The sequence below is a fragment of the Calliphora vicina genome, chromosome 2 (genome assembly GCF_958450345.1).
Source record: "Calliphora vicina chromosome 2, idCalVici1.1, whole genome shotgun sequence".
In the NCBI taxonomy this organism is placed as follows: Eukaryota; Metazoa; Arthropoda; class Insecta; order Diptera; family Calliphoridae; genus Calliphora; species Calliphora vicina.
Genome location: NC_088781.1, coordinates 62,705,345 through 62,729,105, shown reverse-complemented (window position 1 = coordinate 62,729,105; position 23,761 = coordinate 62,705,345). Strand labels below are relative to the sequence as shown.

Genomic DNA, 23,761 nt, shown 5'->3' with positions numbered 1-23,761 from the left:
TAATACAAAAAATGGTTCAATACAAATTTTATACATTTTTCGAGGAGAAAACAGAATGCGTAATATAGCCCATCAGTTCATGCCATGACGGATGTAGAGCAGGCACTCGCACTAATGAATGAATGACACTACGTAAGTGTGTCTTCTAAAGGTGGCCTCAGAGCAACATCAAGGGGGTCTGCTGTTTGTTGTTATGTTTGTCCCCATTAATTTATTAAATCTTTTGTTGCAGATGGAATCGGATAAAATTAATAAAAACATTTTCATAAATTCAGAACAGGTCTCTATGGACTAACTGAACCTGTGACTGGATCTACTGATCCTACCTCAAATTTTGAAGTAATGGATGATAACATAGCATCCCGCGGGAATACACTATGGAAAGACATTGGAGTAACTTGTATGAACTAAAACAGGCCTACTTATCATAATGTCATTATATTGCAAATAAAACGTGTAACTCATTTACATCCCTTACTCACTAAAACCTTTAATATCTCCTAAAATAATTATCGGATCTTAAATCTTTTCATATCATTTAAAAGGTCTTAAAATGCTATAATTACGATAGCCATTTTTATGAACGATGGATAAATATTTTTATGAATTTTTATCTTTTTCTCTTAATAGCTGGTTTTTGGCCAAATGAGAGTGCAGAAAATACAATTTACACCATTAATCAAATAATGGTGAACAATTTATAGAAATCGCAGACAGTTAGAGTGGTATATTTAAGCAGAAAACGAAATATCATATATTAATAGATCTTGTTTTACCAAAAATACGTTTTTTCCGAAATTGCCTTATACCAGATTTTAAATGGTGATTCTTTTCCGACAACCTTGGTTATTATATAATAATGTGTCCAATTAAAAATCCAAACCTTTATGAAATTAAAGTTATTTTTGTCAATAAAAATTTATTTAGACACTTTTTAGATAAAATACAACCACAAAATCTATGTGTGTTTCTTTTTCACTCAAAATAAAAAATTCTAAACACAAAAATGCTTTCCTGTGTTATAAAAGAAATCGAAAAATGGATAAGAAAAAATACCTGTGGATTTAAGCCTTAATAAATATTTCAAAAATCTATTTTTAAACACAACCAACCTATCAACCTTCTTCACTTGTCAGCGTATTTGAAATTTCAAAATCTTTCACAAATTCGAATTTGTGTTCCTGCTGGTGGTGGTGCTGCTGCTGCAGCTGATGTCGCTATTGTGGTTAGTTTTGTTGGGATTTCGTTTTCTTTCGTGGTCTTAAATATATTTGGCAATGCATCATCATCGCATACAGTCATCCCGTCATCTCTTCCATACAATCTTAAGCATTATAGTCACGTAGACAACAAAATTTAATATTTTTAGCAAATAAAGAACGCCCACCATCAGGGAGAATCCAAATACACAAACTCACACACTCACTTATCAAAGTAACCACGCTTGGTCTTGGTCTTGTCTCGGATACACAGGCCAGGCATGCGTGCCAACTAAACACGCCTAAAAAACTACAGTATTAAGACTGAAAATGAATGAAATACAAAAAAAAATCGACTGAATTGAACGGAAAAACGCATATTTGTGCGCACTTCAACAATTTATTTTAATTTTTGTTTCGATTTTTTTTCCCTCCTATTCACATTCATACATACTACATTAAAGCCACTGCAACTTTTTATGTACTGAAATTAAAATACAGAAAAAAAGTATTAAATATAATAAAATCTGAATAAAAAAATGATTATTAAATCACGTAGTTTTAGAGGTGATGCAGGAGCATATGTTAAGATCCAAAAAACAACAATAAAATGAAAACATGTCGTCACCCATTTGTACGAGTGTATTGGCTGGGCTGGCGGTGCATCTGAACTTCATAAGTACGAGCGTGTATTTTTTGTGTTTTTTTCTTTTAGCGGGACCTTAATCTCAGCTTGCAACTCAAATGCCAGATACGACGCATAAAGCGAAATGTGCCAGCAACTCCATGGATGCATATCAATAATTAACAGTAGGAGTTATGAGAACATGTGAATTAATTTGGATTGGGAAAGAAAAACTTAAGTAAATTATTAATGACTCTTAAGTTGAAGTCATGAAATCTATGAGAAATCTAAAGTATGTTTAAAGTGGCTTCATGAACTTTAAAATAAAAATAACCATGGATATTGGAAATTACATTAAATCAGCTGAATGGGGTTAGATTAGGGGTTACCAGTTTTATTTTTGCAAAAAGCGGGACAATTTTCAAAATAGGTGACAAAATAAAAGATCATAAAACTATCATTTCGCTCAACAATTTTTGTTTATGCAATATAACTGATGTTCTTTTAGGGGTTGGTTGAAGCTACATATTCGAATTGGCTATAATTTATTCAGTTTGTTTCGACAACCCACCATGGACGGATATAGCTTTCAACAATACATGCTAAAGATAAAACTGTTTTATCAATATGGTTCTTCTGTTCGGGAAACGTTCCGTGCGGTTCTTCCATTTTAAGGTGATGCCCATTTCTGGATGAATGGGTACGTTTACAAATAAAATTTGTGAATTTTGTTCTGCCGGCCAAAGTTTCTTTCTAAAAGTATTAACTAACTAATGCTTTTACTTATGGGCTCGTACTTTCTTTTCTTTACATATCCCTTAGATGCCTATATAGGCGAAATGTTATATCTTATATACTGGTTCATGCATTGGTGATGGTATTTCATTTTGTTTTATATAAATAATAGCTTAACCTGTTGTGCTTCGCTACCCCTATAGTAAAATCAAAAAAAAAAAATGTAAAATGATCTAAAATGATAAGAGAGCTATTCGGACCAAGTTTGAAGAATCTTGCAATTATAATTCTCAAGATATTTAGAAATAACGATTATCTTTGTATAGTAGGCAAATCATCCCCTGTTCCGTCCCCTACAATCTTTTTTTTGAACCTCATTCATGCAGTTATAAGAAATTGAATCGTGTAAATTTTGTAGACTTTCATTATTATATTTCATAATTACAGCACGCCATATATTCAAAAATAACTATTTACTTTGTATGATAGGTGCCACGCCCACTAATCCAATCCCACTCATTTTCATCCTAACTCCGTATAGTGATATGAAATTGATTCATACAAAGTTTAGATACTTTTACGATAATAGTTCTCCCGATATTCGAAAATAACTATTTAATATTTTATGGGAGGTACCACACCCCCTGTTCCGATCCGTCCTATTTTTGGTTAGACTGCATAAACTGATAACAAATTGGTTCGTATAAATGTCACAATTAAAGGTTTGCAGATATTCGAAAATAACTTTTTACTTTGTATGGGTGGTGCCACCCACATTTATCCAATTCCGCCCAATTTCATCCAAAATGCGCGCAATGGTACCAAAGAAAATTCCGCAAATTTTGCGGCTTTCACATCTATTGTTCAACAGATATTCTATAATTACTATTTACTTTGTATGGGACGTGCAACGCCTACTTTCAAAAGTAGCATATTGTTCTTTCCAGATATAGAGAAACATACTGTAAAAATTTCAAGAGGATCGGTCCAGTGGTTTAGGCTTCTATAAGTCACAGAAAAACAAACAAACAAATAAATAATATCTTGCAAACAGTTCGGAATTTTGATTTACTCTCTGAGGCAAAGTTGTAGCCCGTGTCATTAAGAACAACAATTGTGACCATGTAAAATCGAGAAAACTTAATCTTCAAGATCAAAATCGCAAAAAACTTTAGTGTAAGAAATTAAAAGAAAACATAACGCCTCTCACGATTCTAAAATTTTCGCATATTTCTACATGTACCTACACTAAGTAAATGAGCAAAAACTATTTTCTTTTAAAATTTAAATAATTTATATTCGTGAGTGATTTGTGGAAGTGGGCATTATATTATGAACCGATCACCATGAAATTAGGTCGTGTGATTTATGTCTATATGAAAGTTATTTATGTTGAATTTTGTGTGTATACCAATATTTTTTTGAGATTTATGCACGTTAAAGTGATTTTCGGAAGAGGGTCTTATATGGGAGCTATGACTAATTATGGACCGATCATAGTAAAATTTGGTGACATGAATTCGGTATATATAAAATTTATTTGCAGCCAAATTTGTGGAGATCCATGTATAAATTAATAATTTATGACCGATAAAGTGCTATTTCGGTAGGACATTTGTATGGGGACTAGGTGAATTAATAGACCGATTTCTTCCAGAAAGTGATTCTGAGTCGATCGGTATACTTTAAGGTGGGTGCTAGACTAATATTTTTGGGCGTTACTTGGTGGTGTAGGGTATAAAAATAGTATGTGTTTCCGCCCGGGATCGAACCGGGGGCCTTCCGCGTGTGAAGCGGATGTGATAACCACTACACCACGGAAACTATAAACAGGCGATGTCTAAAATAGTTTCTACTGTCTAAATTCAATATTCAACTTAAAAATTTAAAATTTTTTCTGCTTTATGTTAGAAAATTGCGTTTTATGTATTTTGTGTGTTTATTTTAATGCATATTTATAAGTATTTATATATTGGGAACTAATATGGACGCACCCTCCATTTATTTGATGCCTTATTGTTGTCTATATTCAATGATATAGCGTCATGAAATCACTATTTGAAAAAAGTGGCAGAAGAACGGCAGACAACATTTTCATGATAAAGACCCCTAAAAAAATGTGTCATGTTTCCGCCCGGGATCGAACCGGGGGCCTTCCGCGTGTTAGGCGGATGTGATAACCACTACACCACGGAAACCATACAAATATTGCAAGTCAATTTAAATATAAATAAACTAACATTTTTAGCCAAATATGTCCTTTGGATATTGAGAAATTTCTAAATTTGTTTGTTGTCTTGTACCTAAATATAGTTTCCGTGGTGTAGTGGTTATCACATCCGCCTAACACGCGGAAGGCCCCCGGTTCGATCCCGGGCGGAAACACATATAATTTTTTTTTTTAATTGTTCGTAATAATTTAAGAAATAATTGTTGTTGAGAGCATTTAGTTCTAGAGAAAGTTGTCTTTAACAATTTTTTTCCGTCTTTTATTGTTTTATTTTATGTGAACGATACATCTAGACTCACATAAAAAATCTTTCATAGAGTTATCACACATCCAAATTCCAAAAAAAATATATTTTAGAGGTTTTTTTTTCCAAAGAGAATATAATTTTTCTTATAGAAACTAAATTTCTTCGGGCTCGTATACATTGTGAATATGCTTCTGAAAATGGGTTCATTTAAAGGAACAGTGTCGCCTTCATCCCTATCCAAATTTAACCAATTTTAAAGAAAACTTTAAAATTGATCTAAAAGTTTCTACAAAAATAAAAGTCGGTTTCATAGATAAGCAAAAATTTCCGTTATTAGTACATACAGAATATGCTCATTAGGGTGGCCCTTATGAGCCCCATTCTCACCCCCCAGTTTGGTGAACATTAGTAAAAAAATCATCCTGAAAAAATTTTAGGTAAATCGGTTGGGGTTAAGACGTGCCGATTTTGATGAAATTTAACAAAAATATAACATAAACTCTATGGTTCATAGTAACAGCACAAGAATGGAAATTAACGCTTAATGGCACTTGGGGTTAAAATGACACCAAACTTTTAAAATCATAATTTTGTTTATGGTTTTAGAAGTTTCGGGTCATTTTAACCCCAAGTGCTATATAGGGTTAATTTAAATTTTTCTGCTGTTTTTGTATATACTAGGCTTTGTGTTATATTTTTGTTAAATTTCATCAAAATCGGCACAAAAATATACAACATTTCGAACATTTCGAAATCTTTTCAAGAGAAATTCCAAATATTGAAAAATTTGACTTTTGACCTTCACGATTTAAGGGTTAACGTTTTCCGATTTTAGTAAAAGTTTCAGAGTATATTTAGAATTATCTGGACTATAATATTCTGAAAAAGTTTGGCTTAAAATTCATAAGAATAAGGAAATAGAGCTCATTGGCCTAAAAATTGCCAAATAATTGGTTTTTCTCGATAATTTCAAAATGTAAATCGCAGGTACGGAAAAACTATAAGGGATATTTTCATAATTTTTTCACATTTTTATTCCCTATTATATTCTTAATAAATCCCAATGAGATGATCAAAAAATTGTGAAATTTGTTTAACAAAATTTTTAAAAATTTGAAAATAGAGTTTTGAAACTGCCGTTAAAAAAATTTTATTTTTTTGTTCATACCTAAGAATAGGTTAACGGTATCCTACGAAGACAAAAACTCATATACAAGTATATATGGACATATTTTAAGTAAAAATGAGCTTTTATTTTAATATTTATCAAAATATGTTCATTTTGTTCCTACATTTCTTGTTCTAGTGACCTGAGACACGTTAATGGCCTGGCGAATTTTTAATAACTTTAACATTTTTTGACCGATTTCTGTTTTTTATGTCTCATTAGAACGACAATTACGTACACATTTCGATTCTTTTAAATTAAATTACAAAAGTAATTTTTTAATGGCAAAATTTTTACAAAAACTGAAAAAAATGCATTTTATCCCCTTGTAAATGCATCTCAAAACTTCAGAAGGCTTGCGGCACGTCTTAAACCCAACCGATTTACCTAAAATTTTTTCAGGATGATTTTTTACTAATGTTCACCAAACTGGGGGGTGAGAATGGCCAAAATCCAATTTTCGTTTATTAAGGGCCACCCTAATGCTCATGCTAAATAATAAAAAATAAGCAGTTATAAATATGAGGAAAGTCAAAAATTTAGGAGAATAGAATAAAACCTGTGAATCCAAAATCATAGTTTACCAATTTCTAAACTCTTGATGTTATGGTAATTTAAAATTGGAAATTTTACAAATATGCATTGAAACATATACAAGCTTTTCGTTGATTTGATACCTGTACTAAAAGTTTTTAATTTACAGATTAAATCCAACATAAATTAGAGTAAATAGACTTTGGCCAATTTTAAAGCCTATAAATAACACTGTCCAACAAATTGAGACTTTTAGATTTGAACAGAACAGCGACCTTATAATTCTGAAAGGACATGTTAAGTATATAGTGTTTGTAGAACAAACTTATAGTCCAGCTGGTCTGAATTTTTTTTACAGTGGGTCAAAGTTTTTATTTTTTGATCGAAGTTAACCCTTTAATGTCTGAGAGAATTCTTATTATCAGAGATATGGTGGTGATTTTATGGAGAAGATCTTAACCCTCTATCTCCTCAATTTGACCGTTTTTTATATATTCCATGCAAAATGTGTTTTGGAAAAAACGTAAAAATACGGCCATTTTTACATGTTCCAAATTTGGATGCGTGTAACTTTTTACAGGGGAGAGATAGCTGTTAGCAAATTTTTTGATTGTTTTTGAAATTTTATGTGGCATGTAATTTGTCTAATTAACCGTAAATAGCTTTACTTACAACTTTGGTATCTTTGGTGACCCTTACTAAGATTTTTCGGCAAACATTTTCGTAGAATATTCTAATCCTTAAATGTCCTTTTTGAAAGCATTTTTTTTTGATTTTCTCGAAAAAAGGGTCAGACCCCTAACGAGAGGAGCTAGAGGGTTAATTTTCATAGGTCTTCCACAAAAATTATACCCATAAAATTCCTTAATATAAATCTGACCTCTAGGTAATGCGGATAATATGTAGTGGCCATTGATAACACTGTGCTAGTTGAAAAAACTGTCAAGCGGGGCACCCAGTGGCTGAAACTAATTCGGGTACGCTGAATTCAGTGATGCTAACCGTTTTGTTTAGGTTAGCTCGTATTTTCGAGATATACCCTTATTTCGAAAATGGAGAGGTTGCGCAACATATATTCGCGTAACTCAAAAACGGTTTATTTTATTGAACAAACTGAAAAAACCGAAATTCCGCAACAAAATTACCTTTAAGCAAATCTTGACATGTTTTTAATCTTCGCAGTTATTTTAAAAATATAAATTTTGTTTTAGAAAATTTTCGAAATTTTTGGTTTTTAAAACGGCATTAAAAATTGGAAAATGCGTATACGCTCTTAATTTTTAAATTCGAATGGATATAACTTTGGAGTCAGTCACGATTTGTAAACAATTACTTTTTTGTTTGACATATACATTTGTAGTTAGTCTAATAACAAAAATCTAATAACAATTAGAGCAAATCGGGAAATATTTGGACCCGCTGTTATCAAAAAACTGGAGTATGGTGGGTAAAAATGTTGATAATTTAATTTTCAAATGCGAATATCTCCTAAGCTGTAAGAGATAGTTGATATCCACGACGGAACATAAACGAAGAAATAGGATCGTTTTAAAAATGTATCATACCCGAGTCCTAATTTGGGGACCCTTGGCCGCACCTCTGGTGGACTTATGCGGTCTAAATTCAAACCTTAAACTCGACAATACTAAGGGTTTAGATTTATTTCCTCTTTTTTTCTCTACCACTGTGCACTGCACGATGTAGCTACTTACTACGAGTTATGTATTTTGATAAAATATTAGGGGATATTTGTATAATTTTTTGTGAATAAAATTAAAAGTTGTGGACAGATTTGGAACTTCGTTTTCTAAATGTGTAAAAAAAATTTTAAATTTTTAATGCCGTTTTAAAAACCAAAAACTTGTAAATTTTTCTAAGAAATTATTTTTTTTGCCAAAAAATATTATAAACATGTTAAGATTAGCTTGAAGGTAATTTAGTTGGGGAATTTCGGTTTTTTCAGATTATTCATGAAACTAAACCGTTTTTGAGTTACGCGAATATATGTTGTGCAACCTCCTCCATTTTCGAAATAACGGTATATCTCGAAAATACGAGCTAACCTAAAAAAATGGTTAGCACCACTGAATTCAGCGTACCCGAATTAGTTTAAGCAGCTGGGTGCATCTCTTGACAGAAAAAAAGTGTCAATTTCGTGCATAGTGTAATTATATTATTCAGTAATTGCAATATATTACCAAGTGTTTGGGTAACTTTTAAGTATTATGATCTTATAGAAAGTAGTGGACAGTTCATTTAAATGCAGTCAATTTCTTGGAATTAGTTTATGCCAAGAGACTATAGAACTAATACAGTTGTCAACTTTAAATTTTATTAAATTTTTAGAAAACTCTTAAATTCGCAAAAGATGCACAAATGTAGAAATTCAAATATTTGTATATATCTTACCAAGAAATTGAAATTTATTTAAAATTCTCTAAAATAAAGCAATAACTAAACACAAGCGGCACAACATCCGCTTATAAAAGTGATATACAATTGTTGGTTACGGTTTCATGGTTGGCTAAGCTTAGCTTTGCTTGTCTTGTCTTAGATTAGCTGGGCTTTAAAATCTTCGCATATTTTTGGCTTAATCTTGAGTCTAGCAAACACACGTATAAAAACAATTAAATAACAGAGAGCTTTTTAATAAGAATAAATTGCGAATTAAATAAAAAATCACATTAAAGGAAGGAAACTGATTTCATGATTCTTTTTTTTTGGTTTTTCAACGTTGCTTTTTTCTGAATTTCTGGGTAAAAAACAAAATTAATTTATGCCAACACACACTAAAATTATAAGAAAAATGTATGTATGAATGTTTGTGTATATTCTTATAATTTTAACACTTTTAACATGATTTCCTGTCATCCCTCATAAGTAAAACCAACAACAAAATAAATCATTATGGAACATAATAGTAAACTAGTAGATAACACTACAGTTCATTGTATTCACAGATCTTCTAAATACAAAATTAAATACTAAATGGATTAGATTTTGCCAGCAAATTGGTGCAATCGAAAAGGAAAGGACATCTTAAATATTTTAACTTTAAAAACTAATACTAATTCAATAATAACTTTACGTAGGGTGCTTAATTAAAAAATAAACGAAAATATTTGAAAACAAAAAATGATAAAAAAAAACACTTGTACTTTATAGAAAAACCATTTAGTCTACAACACAAACTTCATGTGGTTTGTTTTACTTTTTATGTTTTTTCATGTTCAAAACTTTGAACGAAAAAGAGCCAATAGTTACGCCTCTTTGATTTTTAACTCAATAATAAAGTGCCTGTTAAACGCCAAGTGTATTCACCAAACAATATAAAAATACAAGAAGAAACACCCAGACAATCCCATTAAATGAAAAGAACACAAGAATTTTTTTTATTTTACTTTTTATAGACCGATTCTATACAATTCGTAGCAGCGGCAAAATAGTATAACCATAAAAGAAACCCTTTTTTCGCATTGAATATTATCCAGAAACTAGGTATATGGAACTATTATCAGTCTCGCTGCCCTTTTTTTGTTTTCTTTTCCTACTCAATATTTTGAAGGAAACTTTCGTCACTAAAGGCTTATTAATGTATGTATATTTATTTATGCGTGCATTTGTGTGTAGTTTTCTATAAAAAATCACAAAATCTTTAAAAAAGCCTACGCTTATTTTTCAATACTTTGTTTTTGTGGTAAATATTGAATTAACTACAAAACTGCGGGGGGGTCATATTTGAGACCCGTTTATAGTTATAACTAGGTGTGTGCGAAATCCTAGTGAAATTTTATTTTGTTCATTTTTGGACATAAAAGTAACTATTTTAAGGACAAATTCCATCCATCTTACTATGATCGGCGGACATTGTAAGATTTTCTTAGAATTTTATATCTACACTTTTATGGTGTTTCGATGTGTTACTAACTGATTGCCAACATAATCCATATTTTGGGGTATCTTGAAATAAATTCCAATAAAAATTAATTAATTCCCAATCTTAAACAATTAAATAACTCCCAAAGACTAAAATTGAATTACTCCCAAGAGTTGGCAGTAAAAATTAAATATTTCCTAATTCGGAAGCAATAAATTTATTTATGCTTACAAAAACGGTAACTGTTTTCTCCTCTAATGTGTATAAAAACCGGTTCCGGTCATTGAAGACTTCTTGCATTGCCAGCCTTCGGACGGGCGCAAAGGTTTTATCATCTGGGGTGTATCAAAAACCGGCTTCGCCCAGTAAATATTTCTTTTTCTGCAGATATGTTTCAGAATACTTCAGAAAACCTTTTCAGCCGGCAATAAAAGAAATTTTTACCAAATGACTCCCCAAAAAATCAAATAACCTCCAACAAAAAATTGATTTATTGGGAGTTATTTCAATATGAAATACTCGTAACTCCTAACAAAAAAATAATAATGCATTAGGAATTGTTGCCAAAATTTCAGAAAACACCCACAAATTCAGAAGTTATTCTAAAAAGCCCATTTTAAGTGATGTTCGTCAATTTATTGACCTGTAACTTACTCAGTTTTTGTCCGACTTTAAATGTTTAAACGATTTTTGAAAGAAAACTAATTACGCTTTAAACGCACGAGCGGATTTTGATACATTTGTAAGTTATAAGTATTGTTAAGAATATCTAAAAGAAAAACAAAATTAATCAAATTTTTTGTATTTAATCGCTTTTCATTGCTTATTTTGATACGAAAGCTTATACCAATGTTTAATGGAAATTTAGTTTTTAACAAAACATGGTTCTAATTATTCAAATCTGATGAAAATTGTAAAAGTTATTCCATTTTTCATTAATGTGCTGTTTTTCAATAGCGAACGAGTGCTTTGAGTGGAAATTTAACATGTGTTTTGTTATTGTAACAAGAACAATTTCCACTCAAGCACTGATTCACTATTGAAAAACAACACATAAGACCTTTTTCAGTACAATGTAAATTTTTTCGATTTTTTTTCGAAAAAGTTTAATAACTTTTACAAATATAAACCGATTTTAACAAGTAATATTCTCATTTTTGTCTTTAAAATACTATGCAAAATAACAATTGAAAAATTTCACTTAAATTTCTTTGTCAAAAGTATGCTCACCGCAACCTTATTTGTTCGGTTTCAAATAATGAATGGATGAATTATTGGGATATATCGAATCTTAAATTATCTACAAAAATAATGTAAACAAACTTAAACAGTATTTCGAGTTAAATTTACCTATATTGGTTTTATGAATTTATAATTTTTTTTTTTGTGATTTCTAAATACTTAAAAGGATTTATTTCCATTCGCTTTTCAGCAGCTGGTAAATAAATAATTTCTAGTAATTATGATAAGAAATCACAAAAAAAAATTATAAATGCCTAAAAATATGCTACATTTTTCTGCATATATTGTAATTTCTACTTAATGCAAAAGAAAGTATATTTGCTTCTTTTCGGAGCTTTTTGAAGCTATCGCAAGACCCAGTAAAATAAAACTCCATATACGTATAACAGTAATCGAGATTTAAATCCTAGCGGAGTAAAATTCGCATTTACCAATCAATTTCCTACTACGTTTTTAGAAAAAATAACTATTTAAGCTCCATTTTCACGATATCAAGTTATTTCTTAACCTAAATTTATAAAGTTTTTGTGTCTGTTAAAATAAATTTGTATGAAAGCTCTTACTATAACAATACGATAATAATAACTAGATATTGTAAAAATGTGCATAAAATAAGTTAAATTTTTGAATATATATAAAATTTTGTAAAACAACAAAAAATATGTGGAAAATTAAAATTTAGTCCATTTGTTCACTAATTTCTATTCTACTAAAAAAATGTTGTTGAGTTGAAGTCTTAAACTACTTAAAACTTATTAAAACGGTTTATTTCGTTTTCGTATTTTGGAGGTGAAAGTGTCAGCACGAGTGTTTTTACTACAAAAATAACAAATAAATTTAAACAAAATCCACCAAAGGGTTAATTTATTTTCTTCAACTGAGCAGTAGTAGCTCACTTGACTGCGTTGAAATTTTTCTTTTATAATGAAAAGAAAAAAGTACTTGTGCTTTTTCTTGTCTTTCAAGGTCACCTTAGAGTTAAAGTTCTTTGTTTTTTTAGCATTTTAGTGCCTTTTCTTCTACGCCTTAAAATAAACATTTTAGTTTTAATTTTTCTTTGAAAAATTTATTTTAATAACCGGAGCCAGTAAGTGTGTGCTGAGCTGTTGTTTCTCTTTTTCATGTTGGTAATAAATCATAAATTATATATTACCATGATTTACTACACATTTTGTGCATATACCTACCTGCTGAATATACAGTCATATATACAAATATTTATATACTATATAAATAAAATGCTATCATTTTATGGCTGTTTTTTCTGAAATCAATTCATAATAGAAAACAAATTATGTCAGTTTTGAGAATTTGTATATAATTTATTTAGAAACTACTCGCAAGTGTAAAAAAGTGAAGGGTTTATATGAGATAATATATTTTTCAAATTGCCACATACTGTGTTACAGGGAATGGATATCGTTTTAGCCCTTGTTTATACATTGATCATATATTGCATTAGTTACATCTATAAATTGGCAAAAAAAAAGCTTAAAAAACTTTGCAATAATTTAATGATCATTTCTTATGTATTTAAAGTAGGGTTGTTTGTAATTCAAATAATTTTTATTTTTTTTCGATTGAATATTTAATTACAAAAGTAGATATATATAATTTTAACTTGAACTTAAAGTTTTTCTCGTTTTAGAGACAATATTATTCATCTTTAACTTTTAAGTTAGAAATACGAGTATATCTATATATATAAAAATGAATGTATGTCTGTTTATTTATTTGTTTATTTATTTGTTTGTTATTCTGTTCCTTATAGGAGCCAAAACTACTAGACCGATGTTCTTGAAATTCTTACTGTATATTCCTCTATATCTGGAAGGAACAACTGGATACTTTTTATTTTGAAATTTCAAGTAGGCGTGGCACTTTCCATAAAAAGTAAATAGTTATTATGGAATATCTGTTGAATTTGGTGGACTATAATTGTGAAAGCCGCAAAACTTAGCGGAATTTTCTTTGGTACAATTGAGCGCTTCTTGGCTGAAAATGGACGAAATTCGGAAAATGGGCGTGGCACCACCCATACTAATTAATTTTCGAATATCTGGAGAACTATAATTGTAGAAGTCTTCAAAATTTGTCCGAATAGCAGCCTTAGCATTTTACATGGTTTGCCTGAAATTGGGCGGTATTTAATTAGTGGGCGTGGCACCTACCAACCTATAATACAATGCGAATGGTTTGTTTCGATTATCTGAAGAACTATAATTGCAAAAGTATTTAAACTTTGTACGCATTAATTTCTTATCACTATACATAGTTTGGCTGTAATTGGGCGGGATTGTAATAGAGGGCGTGGCGCATATCAAATAGTTAAATAGTTATTTTCCAATATCTAGAGAACTATAATTGTGAAGGTCTTCAAACTTTATATGAATCAATTTTGTATCACTGCATGAATTATAACCAAAAAATGGGACGGATCGGAACAGGGGATGTGCCACCTCCAATACAAAGTGAACAGTTATTTCTAAATATCTTGAGAAATATAATTGCGATATTATTCAAATTTTGTCCCAATAGCACTCTTATTATTTTACATTTTTTTGGCTGAAAATGGTCGGAATTGGATTAGTTGGTGTGGCACCTCCCATACAAAGTAAATAGTTAATTTGGAATATCTGGAGAACTATAGTGGTAAAAGTATTTAAACTTTGTATGAACCAACTTCTTATCTTTGTATGGAGTTTAGCTAACAGTAGTCAGAATCGGAACAGTGGGTGAGGACCCTCCTATATAAAGCACATAGTAAATTTTGAATAACTGGATAACTAAATTTGCGAGAATCTTCAAACTTTGTCAATTTTGAATATCTGGATAACTAAATTTGCGAGATTCTTCAAACTTTGTCTGAAATTTGTTTTATAATTTTACGTATGTAATTTGTCTAAGAATGGGCGGGTCATTATTGGAGGACATGGAATCACAAATCTATATATTTAAAAAATAATATGGTTTCGTATGTTTATTTTTTTCACGGCTAAACGGCTGTTTTAAATGATTACATGTTCCTGTATGTCTTTTTACATGAGCAATTCCACCGTTTGTATAAATATTTGAGGCAAAATATGAGAGTAGTAGCCACAGAGGGCGTGGCACTTCCATTATAAGTGATAGAGTCCATACATTTTGTACGGTTATTCTACCATCAGTAGGACAAGAATGGGCGGACTATCAATAATGGGCGTGCATTATATGCAAATTAAATACCATTATTCATATCTACCTGTATAATTGTAGTATGTAAAGCCTTAAAATTTTGTATAAATTACTTATTTAGGCCAAAAATGGACAAACTAGCAATAGAGGTCGTGGTACCTTCCGTAGATGTGACAAATTATATACAGTGGAAGCAATATCAGCAAACAATATTAATATTTAGGACAGAAATACGTGGACTACCAACAATATTAAGTAAATGTTAACGTTTTTAAACATTTGAAAATCGTCTATCTATATATAAAAGTGAATGTGTTTTTGTTTGTATGATTGTTTGCGTATTTGTACTTCATATGATGCTAAACTAAGTATTACTTTAAGACACCACGACTTTGTAAGGGCACTCGACTTACAGTAAAGAAATTAATGAACAATCTAATCGAGGTGATCATTATAACTGGGAAGTATAAAGGGACAGATGTTTTGCCGCCACGTATTGCCATGATAACTTCGGAAATGCTATTTGATTTTAGTCGATTGCAGTTTCCTATTTGCTTAGCATTTGCAGTGACAATTGATAAAGCTCAAGGAGAGTCTTTGCAAGTTTGTGGACTAAATCTAGAAAATCCATGTTTTTCACATAGACAGCTTTCATTTGCATTTTCGGGAGTGGGAAAACAAATAAGCAACAAATAATTAATAAAAAATTTTATATACAGTAGTAAACATCAAATACAAGTATTATTTGTTCTAAACTTTTATATTTTATTACAATTCATATTATGATTAGAAAATAAGAAATAATATACTTTTTATTATATTAGAAACAAATTTTAGATAGACTAAGGCCCTAATTTTGTAAATCACGTCACCAAAGTGATGTTTATGTGTAAAGCAAAAACAACATTTCACACATTTTAAAAATTTGTTTTTGTTTTGTGTGATTTACAAAATTAGGGCCTAAATATATTGTAAATCATTACAGTATGGGTAGCGAAGCACACCGGGTTATAGCTAGTATATACATATATAAGCAACTTTTAATATTTAATATTTTCATGTTTTTTTCTTATTGAGTGATAGTTTAGATATAATATAGCAAAAGTTATATAAATTATAGAAATAATATTAAAATGTGATAAATTAGACTATACTACACCATTTCCAATTGTATTTCAGAAGTTTCTAATTGTATTTCAGAAATTTCCAATTGAATTTCAGAAATTTCCATTTATATTTCAGAAAATTCCAATTCAATTTCAGAAATTTCCATTTATATTTCAGAAATTTCCATTTATATTTCAGAAATTTCCAATTATATTTCAGAAATTTCTAATTATATTTCAGAATTTTCTAATTATATTTCAGAATTTTCCATTTATATTTCAGAAATTTCTAATTGTATTTCAGAAATTTCCAATTGTATTTCAGAATTTTCCAATTGTATTTCAGAAATTTCCATTTGTATTTCAGAATTTTTATTTTATACTTAAAAAGTTTCCAATTGTATTTCAGAATTTTCCAATTGTATTTCAGAAATATCCATTTGTATTTCAGAAAATTCTAATAGCAATACCAATGGATATTTCTGAAATACAAATAGAAAATTCTTTATCCAATTTTTGGAATATTTTTCACAATAGTATAAACTAAATGTTATAAAAACAAAATAACAAATTAAGGACATACATTTCGAAATATCCTTCTTAAAATTACCCTTATCGTTCTAATTACCATCTTTCTGATAACAATCTGAAAATGGCTGAACCGATATGGCTATTTTTTTTAAATGTTCGTAGTTGTAAAATTTAAGTTTTCACTGAATGAAAAATTGACCACGTAAAATTTTTTTCGACATATCTAAAATCGCAGAACGCATCAACCGATTTGGCATTTTTTAAATGTTGGCATAGTCTACAAAAGTTTCTTACAGAGAGAAAAATTTTCCACGCCCACTTTTATTATATCGTTGAGTAATTTTATCCGTTGGATTGCTCCGTATTAACCATTACTCTCCAAAACATTCAAAGCACATATGTATCAACGTCGAATAATCTTGCTATTCCGTTAAATCCATCAAACATATCTACAAATACACACGGTTACTAATGCATACGTACGATCGACTTTTTGGGCCTTTTTTAAAAAATCTATATATTTGAAAATACATTGGGAATGCACACTCGGAGATGCTGTGCTTTCGTCAAATGCTCATCAAATACGACATTGTTTTCGATAATTATCTCAACATGCTTCCCTTCAAATAAACTACTTTGTGGAGCAAATACAAAGATGCCAAGTGTGATGATATTTTGCAACAGATGAGTATTAGAACATCAAAATCCAATTTGCAACTGAGCAAGGAAATTTACAATGAGGATACGCAACGATACGCTTGCAGAATGATATTGCACTTGCACTTGCTTCATCGGGAATTGTATCTACGTTTTTGGAAGGCGATTCAGCACTCAAGTTGCCATTGGATATGCAAATGAATGAAAATCCAACATGCAACATTTCCAAGAACTGTGGCATGGCCAATGTTTTGCAGCAAAGCAACTGATGGATGAGTGTACAATGGCGGATAAAAAAGAGCCGGTTTGGTGGTGCGATGATTCTGTAGGCAGGTGATTTTCGGTAAACATTGCCATTGATTCCACGGTCAACATCAGCCAAATAAATTAAAACATGTTTGAAGTCGTCCGTTTTGTGGAAACACGTCAAGAAACTCAAATTAACTGTGAACATGCGTTTCGAGCTGCAGAACGATCCATCTGGAGAAGTATTTTCCATACAATTGCTGGACATTGGCAACGGAAAAATCCCGGTTTACATTTCGACCGGCTGCATTTAATTTCCCGTCGCTTTATGCCAGTTCACCGAATCAAAATCCGAACTAATCCGAAAGGTGTTTCCAAACATTGCGCAAATTTTAATTTTAAACATTTATTCGATTAAACTTAAACTCGAATAATTGATAATAATTTAAATGATTATGTTGAATTGGCCATATATTTAACATCCCTGTATCTTCATATATGCATATTTTATACATTTTAAAATAAATATTATTGTGTGTAAAACTAATTAACACTTGCGCTCAAAACTCATTGTCTTTAAATAACAAGTATCATTCATTATATTTCAGAAAACCAGAAAATAAAAAACCAAACAAGAACTACCACTGAAAACTTTTGTTTTTGTGTTTTGCATAAAAACAAAATTAATCTTCTGGCAAGCAGATGAATTCATAAGAAATTGTAGTTTCATTAACGAAATTCAAAGAATTTTACAGTTTGTTTTAATTAACATGTGTAAAGACTGAAAACATAAAACGTTTTTCATAATTTTGTTTAACATAAAGTGTGGCTTTAATGAGTCTACTTTGTCTATAATTTTATTATGATGATATAGAAAAACTTTAATGGTTTGTGTTTGTATGAAATAAACCTCAGTTTAACCTCAGAAATCAAGAGCAGTGAAATTCATTAGATCATAAAATAACATCATGAACTTTTGATTTTTAACATGTAGGGGTTTCGAAATAATTTCTTTATTTGAAATATTATTACATATTATTTTGTCATTACATTGAAAAAATATATGTTTTTTAAAAAATATGTTGCATCATTCAAGTATTCAAATAAATGTTCATATGTTTTGCAAATTAAAACATAAAAACAACCAACTGGTGTTAAAGGTTTGAAACCTTGCTTCAAAACTTCTACAATTCAGCATTGAGTTTTGTGAGCAGATGTTTTATTTGGAATTTTGTAAATGAAAAATATTTGTATAATAGTGTAAATGGAAATTTGTAATGAATATTTTAACTTTAGCCACAGACTTCATATTTAGCACAGTATAGGCGTATTTGTATTAATTTTGATTAAATTATTTTTATTGATCAATAATTGTATTATTTTAATTTAAAAATAATTCAGTCCAAAATGTAGCAATTTTAAAAGAAAATGAAAAAATTTGGAGAAATATTGAAATAAAAGCTCATTTTTACTTAAAATATTTTGTGAGTTTTTGGCTTCTGTTAACCTATTCGCAGGTATGAATAAAAAAAAATTTTTTTTAACGACAGTTTCAAAACTCCATTTCAAAATTGAATAAAAATATGAAAGAAACGTTAAACCTTAAATCGTGAAGGTCAAATGTAAAATTTTTCAATATTTGGAATTTCTAATGGAAAGATAGCGAAATGTTATATATTTTTGGGCCTATTTTTATGAAGCTTAAGAAAAATATAACAAGTCTAGTATTTGTAATAACAGCACAAAAATTAAAATTATCGCTTAATGACACTCAACTTTTGCAGTGACAATTAGCTACGCCCACTTCAAATTTTCAATCGTAGCAGCCATTTAGAAATGCTAGATTTATTTCCAATAAAGCTTTGATTTGAGATTAGGCAAGCTACACCTTTCACATCACTACTCTCCTAATTTTACGATATAAATTTGCCATTTTAATAATTATTTGCATACTTTAAGAGTAAACTATTTTTTGTTTGCAAATATGTTGGAGAAAAACAAAAATTTGTATTAAATTAAAATTTGTATTTAATTTAATACATAGAGGCAAACAGCGTGGCCTCCAAGGGCATTGTCCGGTTGCGTTTTTTGCCCATCAGCAACAAGGGGCTGTGTTGCATGATGTTCTATGTTTCTCACATTATTATGTATCATTTAATTACAGATGTATAAAGCATTAAATATAACATCAAATGAAAGCAAATCAGAACAGGTCGCTATGGACCTAAATGAAATTGTTAAAGGATCTAATGATCATAACTCGTTAATCGAAGAATTGGATGATACCTAAGTGTTGTGGGGGACTCTTGTCTCAAATCAACTGGGATAATTATCCCAATGGATGACACACAACCCTGCAACAGGATTTTATCACTCATTGAAGGCCAGATCGATGTCCTAACGGAAGATTACTGAAAGGTCTTGAATCGGGTCAACAAGGACAGCATTGTTGTCATTACTTGTAACTAGTGATATTAAAGTAATATCATATTTATTTATAATTTATAAGCAGTTGTGAGGTTTGCCTCCAATGTTATCACCATGATAAAATAATGAATTAAAATATTTTTTTGTAAGTAGTGAAGTGCCAAAATTTTGAGCAGGGAAAGAGGGAGAAATGTCAATGAAAAAAATTTAACAAAATTACTCTTTTCCCACGTATGGATGATACAATAACAAAATATAATTATGTTTTTGGCTCTCAGTCAAGTTGTCATCTATGGTTTCAGCTGAGTATGTTTCTTAAGAAAAGTTCGAAGGCAGTGCTGATCAATTAATCTTCGTCGAAACCCAGATTATGTAAGTTTATTCTATTCGTACTAACTTTCATGCATTTTAAATGAAACATAAACGTTTTGTTAATAGCATGTTTTGGTATGTACATATATCCTGAAGAATTTATCTTAATATATGGGGGATTTCATATCAAGTGAACCAACTTTTGAAATCGATGTCTGGCGATGGTTCACTTGACATGAAATCCCCCATATATATAAAAAAAACTTTGGCTACAACGCAATTTTCATTAATAAATCATTTTATAAGAAAAACTCAAACAAATTTATTTCATCTTAATTCAATTTAACAACTTTAAATAACCATTAACTACTCACATGGTAAATCATCGATATACTGCAGTATATTCATCTAGGTATGACGTTTGTAATCATGTTGAGCAAAATTCTCTAGTTATTTTATTTCTTTTTGAATCTCATAAAACATTGATATGTTAAAATAATCTAGACATGAGTTGAACAGCTATTAGTGTTTCTTTCAATGTTGAATTTTTAGAGTTTTAGGATTTTTGTTGAATATTCCGCCGCCAAAAGGCTGAAATTATACGCAGATGGTTTAATGGTGCTTAGAATTGAGACAAAAAAAATCAAGAAATGTACTAATAAATAAATTTATGAGCTTTGTAAAGATGGACCATGGTGCAAGCGTTAAAAATAAAAACAAATTATTTGGAAGAGAATGGTTGATGAGGTCGGTCTAGAATAAGATGAAATTACAAGTAAAACATATTAAACTGTACTAATATTTATTTATGTAATGCATTTTCCCAGACAAAAGACTTACGTGAAAAGTCTTTTGTTTTAATTTAATTATATTTCACGACTCATGTTAGGGGAACTTTAACATTTTGCTATGTCTGCCAGTTGTTTTTATGACTTGAACTAATAAATTGAAAAACATAAATTCTCATTAAACCAAACCAATAAATATTTACTTTAACTAATGAGGTACTAACTATTGTATTATTTATTTAAATTTTGTTTTATGTTTTTATTTGTAAAACAAGTACATTCATAATACTCTTGGAGGCAAATTAATCTTTAAAACAAACAAACAAACTAAACTTATTGTCTATTTGGTCTAGTGCAGAAACTAATTAAAAGAATATAGTCGTGGATTATGAGCTTTGGCAGACACACCTTTAAATACTGCATACATTATACCCATCACCATAAGTGGCAAGGGTATATAAAGTTTGTCATTCTGTTTGTGATTTCTACATTTTTCATTTGCGACCCCATAAATTATATATATTCTGAATCGTTATATATAGCGCAGTCGATATATCAATGTCCGTCTGTATGGTGAAAAATGTTCCGTAGCCCCAAATAACTTAGGCCTCTGAAACACAGTTGACATATTCTTACAAAGTTGTCAGAAAATGTTCAATAAATGGCTAAACCCATAAGTTTCAACATAAGTTCTCATGGTTGTGTTAACCATTTTCTGAGCATTTTTTTGACAATCTGACAAACCGTGCGTAGCTTTATACACATGATTCATCAATATATTCTCCCGGCTCGGTTACTATTTTAAATCAAGGCATAAGGCTGAGATATAAGGAAGAAACCAGGTCATCCTCAATTTTTAACCTATTTTTTTTATCTATATCTGGGTTACTAAGGAGTATATAAGGCCAAAATAAGTGGGACTACAATGGGTCAAAATTTTTTGGTTATAAAATTTCGTTCATTAATAAATTTTTTTTTTAAATGCAAAACAAAGTTGAAAAAAAATATTAAAATGAATTTGAAAACAAATTTCTTTGCCATAAAATTTTTTCACTACTAAATTAATTTTTTTTTTAAATTTATTTACATGCCCTAATACATTTTTTTGTTGGAAAATAAATAAAAATAATTTCATTTATTTAGCAGAAAGTTGACATAAAAACGATGTTTTCAAATTCATTACAAGAAATCTTAAAACAATCTTTATTCAAAGTACACAAATCACTAATATATATTTCATAAAAAAGAAAACTACTTGTATATCAATAATACTCCAGAGATCTATTAAGGAACTTTGTATATCTTTAAGTTTATATTGTTAACTAATGTTTATATAGTTTAATTGTTACCAAAAATGTAAATAAATAAACATATTAAAAAAAAACGATGTTTTCAAACTTGGTACCACATGAAAAAATTGACTTGAAACGCAAATATCGTTTCGTTTTATAAAATACCAAATTTTTATTTTTTCGTCCCAAACGGAAACGCAAACGAAAATTCGTTTGAAAATACAAAATGATGCCAATAATTTTTATTTTAAAGTGATGCCCAGGGTTAAATTCAAAATCAGGGCACACTTCGAGTTTCTTCGATGCCCCTTCCAATTCCATATTGAAGATTCTTGAGAGTTGCCCGAGCAGTGAAATTGTAGTTTCTGGTAATTTCAATGTTCACAACTCCTCTTGCCTTCACCACTCTGGTCACACGGCAACAGAAGGCCAATATGTTGAGCCTTCACCTTGCACAATTAGTGAATGAACCAACACACAAGGGCACAAACATAAAACTCTTGACCTTTTTCTCATCTCAAAGCCTGAATAGTATGAAGTGGATGTTCTTGCAGCTCTTGGTAATTCGGATCATTGCATAATTTTCTCCTCCTTTTCGCTCTCGGAACTTCGCAATGTTTCACAAATAGCTACGAAACGTTCAATATTTATCTACGAAAACGTTCGATGGGCAGAGCTCAACAATTTCTTTCCTCGACAATAACGTCAATGCCATGGCTTAAATGGTTTAGAAAGTAATCATATTGGGAATGAAGACTTTTATTCCATCAAAGAAATCTTCGATTAGACCTAGACAAAAATCTTGGTTTAATCAGACATACAAATTAGCAATCAGATAAAGGTTTTGGTAGTTCGTTAAAGGAGTAAAGGATAATGCTAGTTCCGCAATTCCGACTATTTTAAAGGATCTCCAAACATTCACTGACCCGGTCGATAAAGCTAAACTTTTATCTGAATTATTTGCAAGTAATTCTCACTTGCCGGAAAGTGAGCAACCACTGCCCGAACTCGAAATAGTATTAGTGCCTGTGCCAAATATATTCTTTGAGCTCGTGCTGAATAAAGTGTTTTATCGAATGTCAACGTAAATAAGTCTCCGGCGTAGTTCCTGTATGATGGAAGGTTGCTAATGTCACGCCAATTCCTAAAAAGGGAGAGGCTAATAACCTTGAAAATTACAGTCCAATAGCATTTGTTCTGCACTTTCTAAAGTTATGGAAACTATGGTAAACTACCATCTGTTCAAATATTTGGAGTCCAACAATATAGAGTGTCCTCTACTGAAGACTTGCTAAAATTCCTATCGGTTCAATTCAGGGTTTTGGTGAAAGTAAAATGGTTTAAATTTCAAATTTGTTTATGAATATAATT

General features: G+C 30.2%; 3 non-coding genes across 3 annotated transcripts; 1 reads left to right on the top strand and 2 right to left on the bottom strand.

The window, feature by feature from the left end:
* Nucleotides 1-4,310: 4,310 nt before the first annotated feature.
* TRNAV-CAC (transfer RNA valine (anticodon CAC)) lies at nucleotides 4,311-4,383 on the bottom strand. The gene has a single exon. It is a non-coding gene; the product is annotated as a tRNA-Val (tRNA).
* Nucleotides 4,384-4,684: 301 nt separating this feature from the next.
* On the bottom strand, nucleotides 4,685-4,757 carry TRNAV-AAC (transfer RNA valine (anticodon AAC)). The gene has a single exon. It is a non-coding gene; the product is annotated as a tRNA-Val (tRNA).
* Nucleotides 4,758-4,871: 114 nt separating this feature from the next.
* Nucleotides 4,872-4,944, top strand: TRNAV-AAC (transfer RNA valine (anticodon AAC)). Its single transcript has one exon. It is a non-coding gene; the product is annotated as a tRNA-Val (tRNA).
* Nucleotides 4,945-23,761: the final 18,817 nt, after the last annotated feature.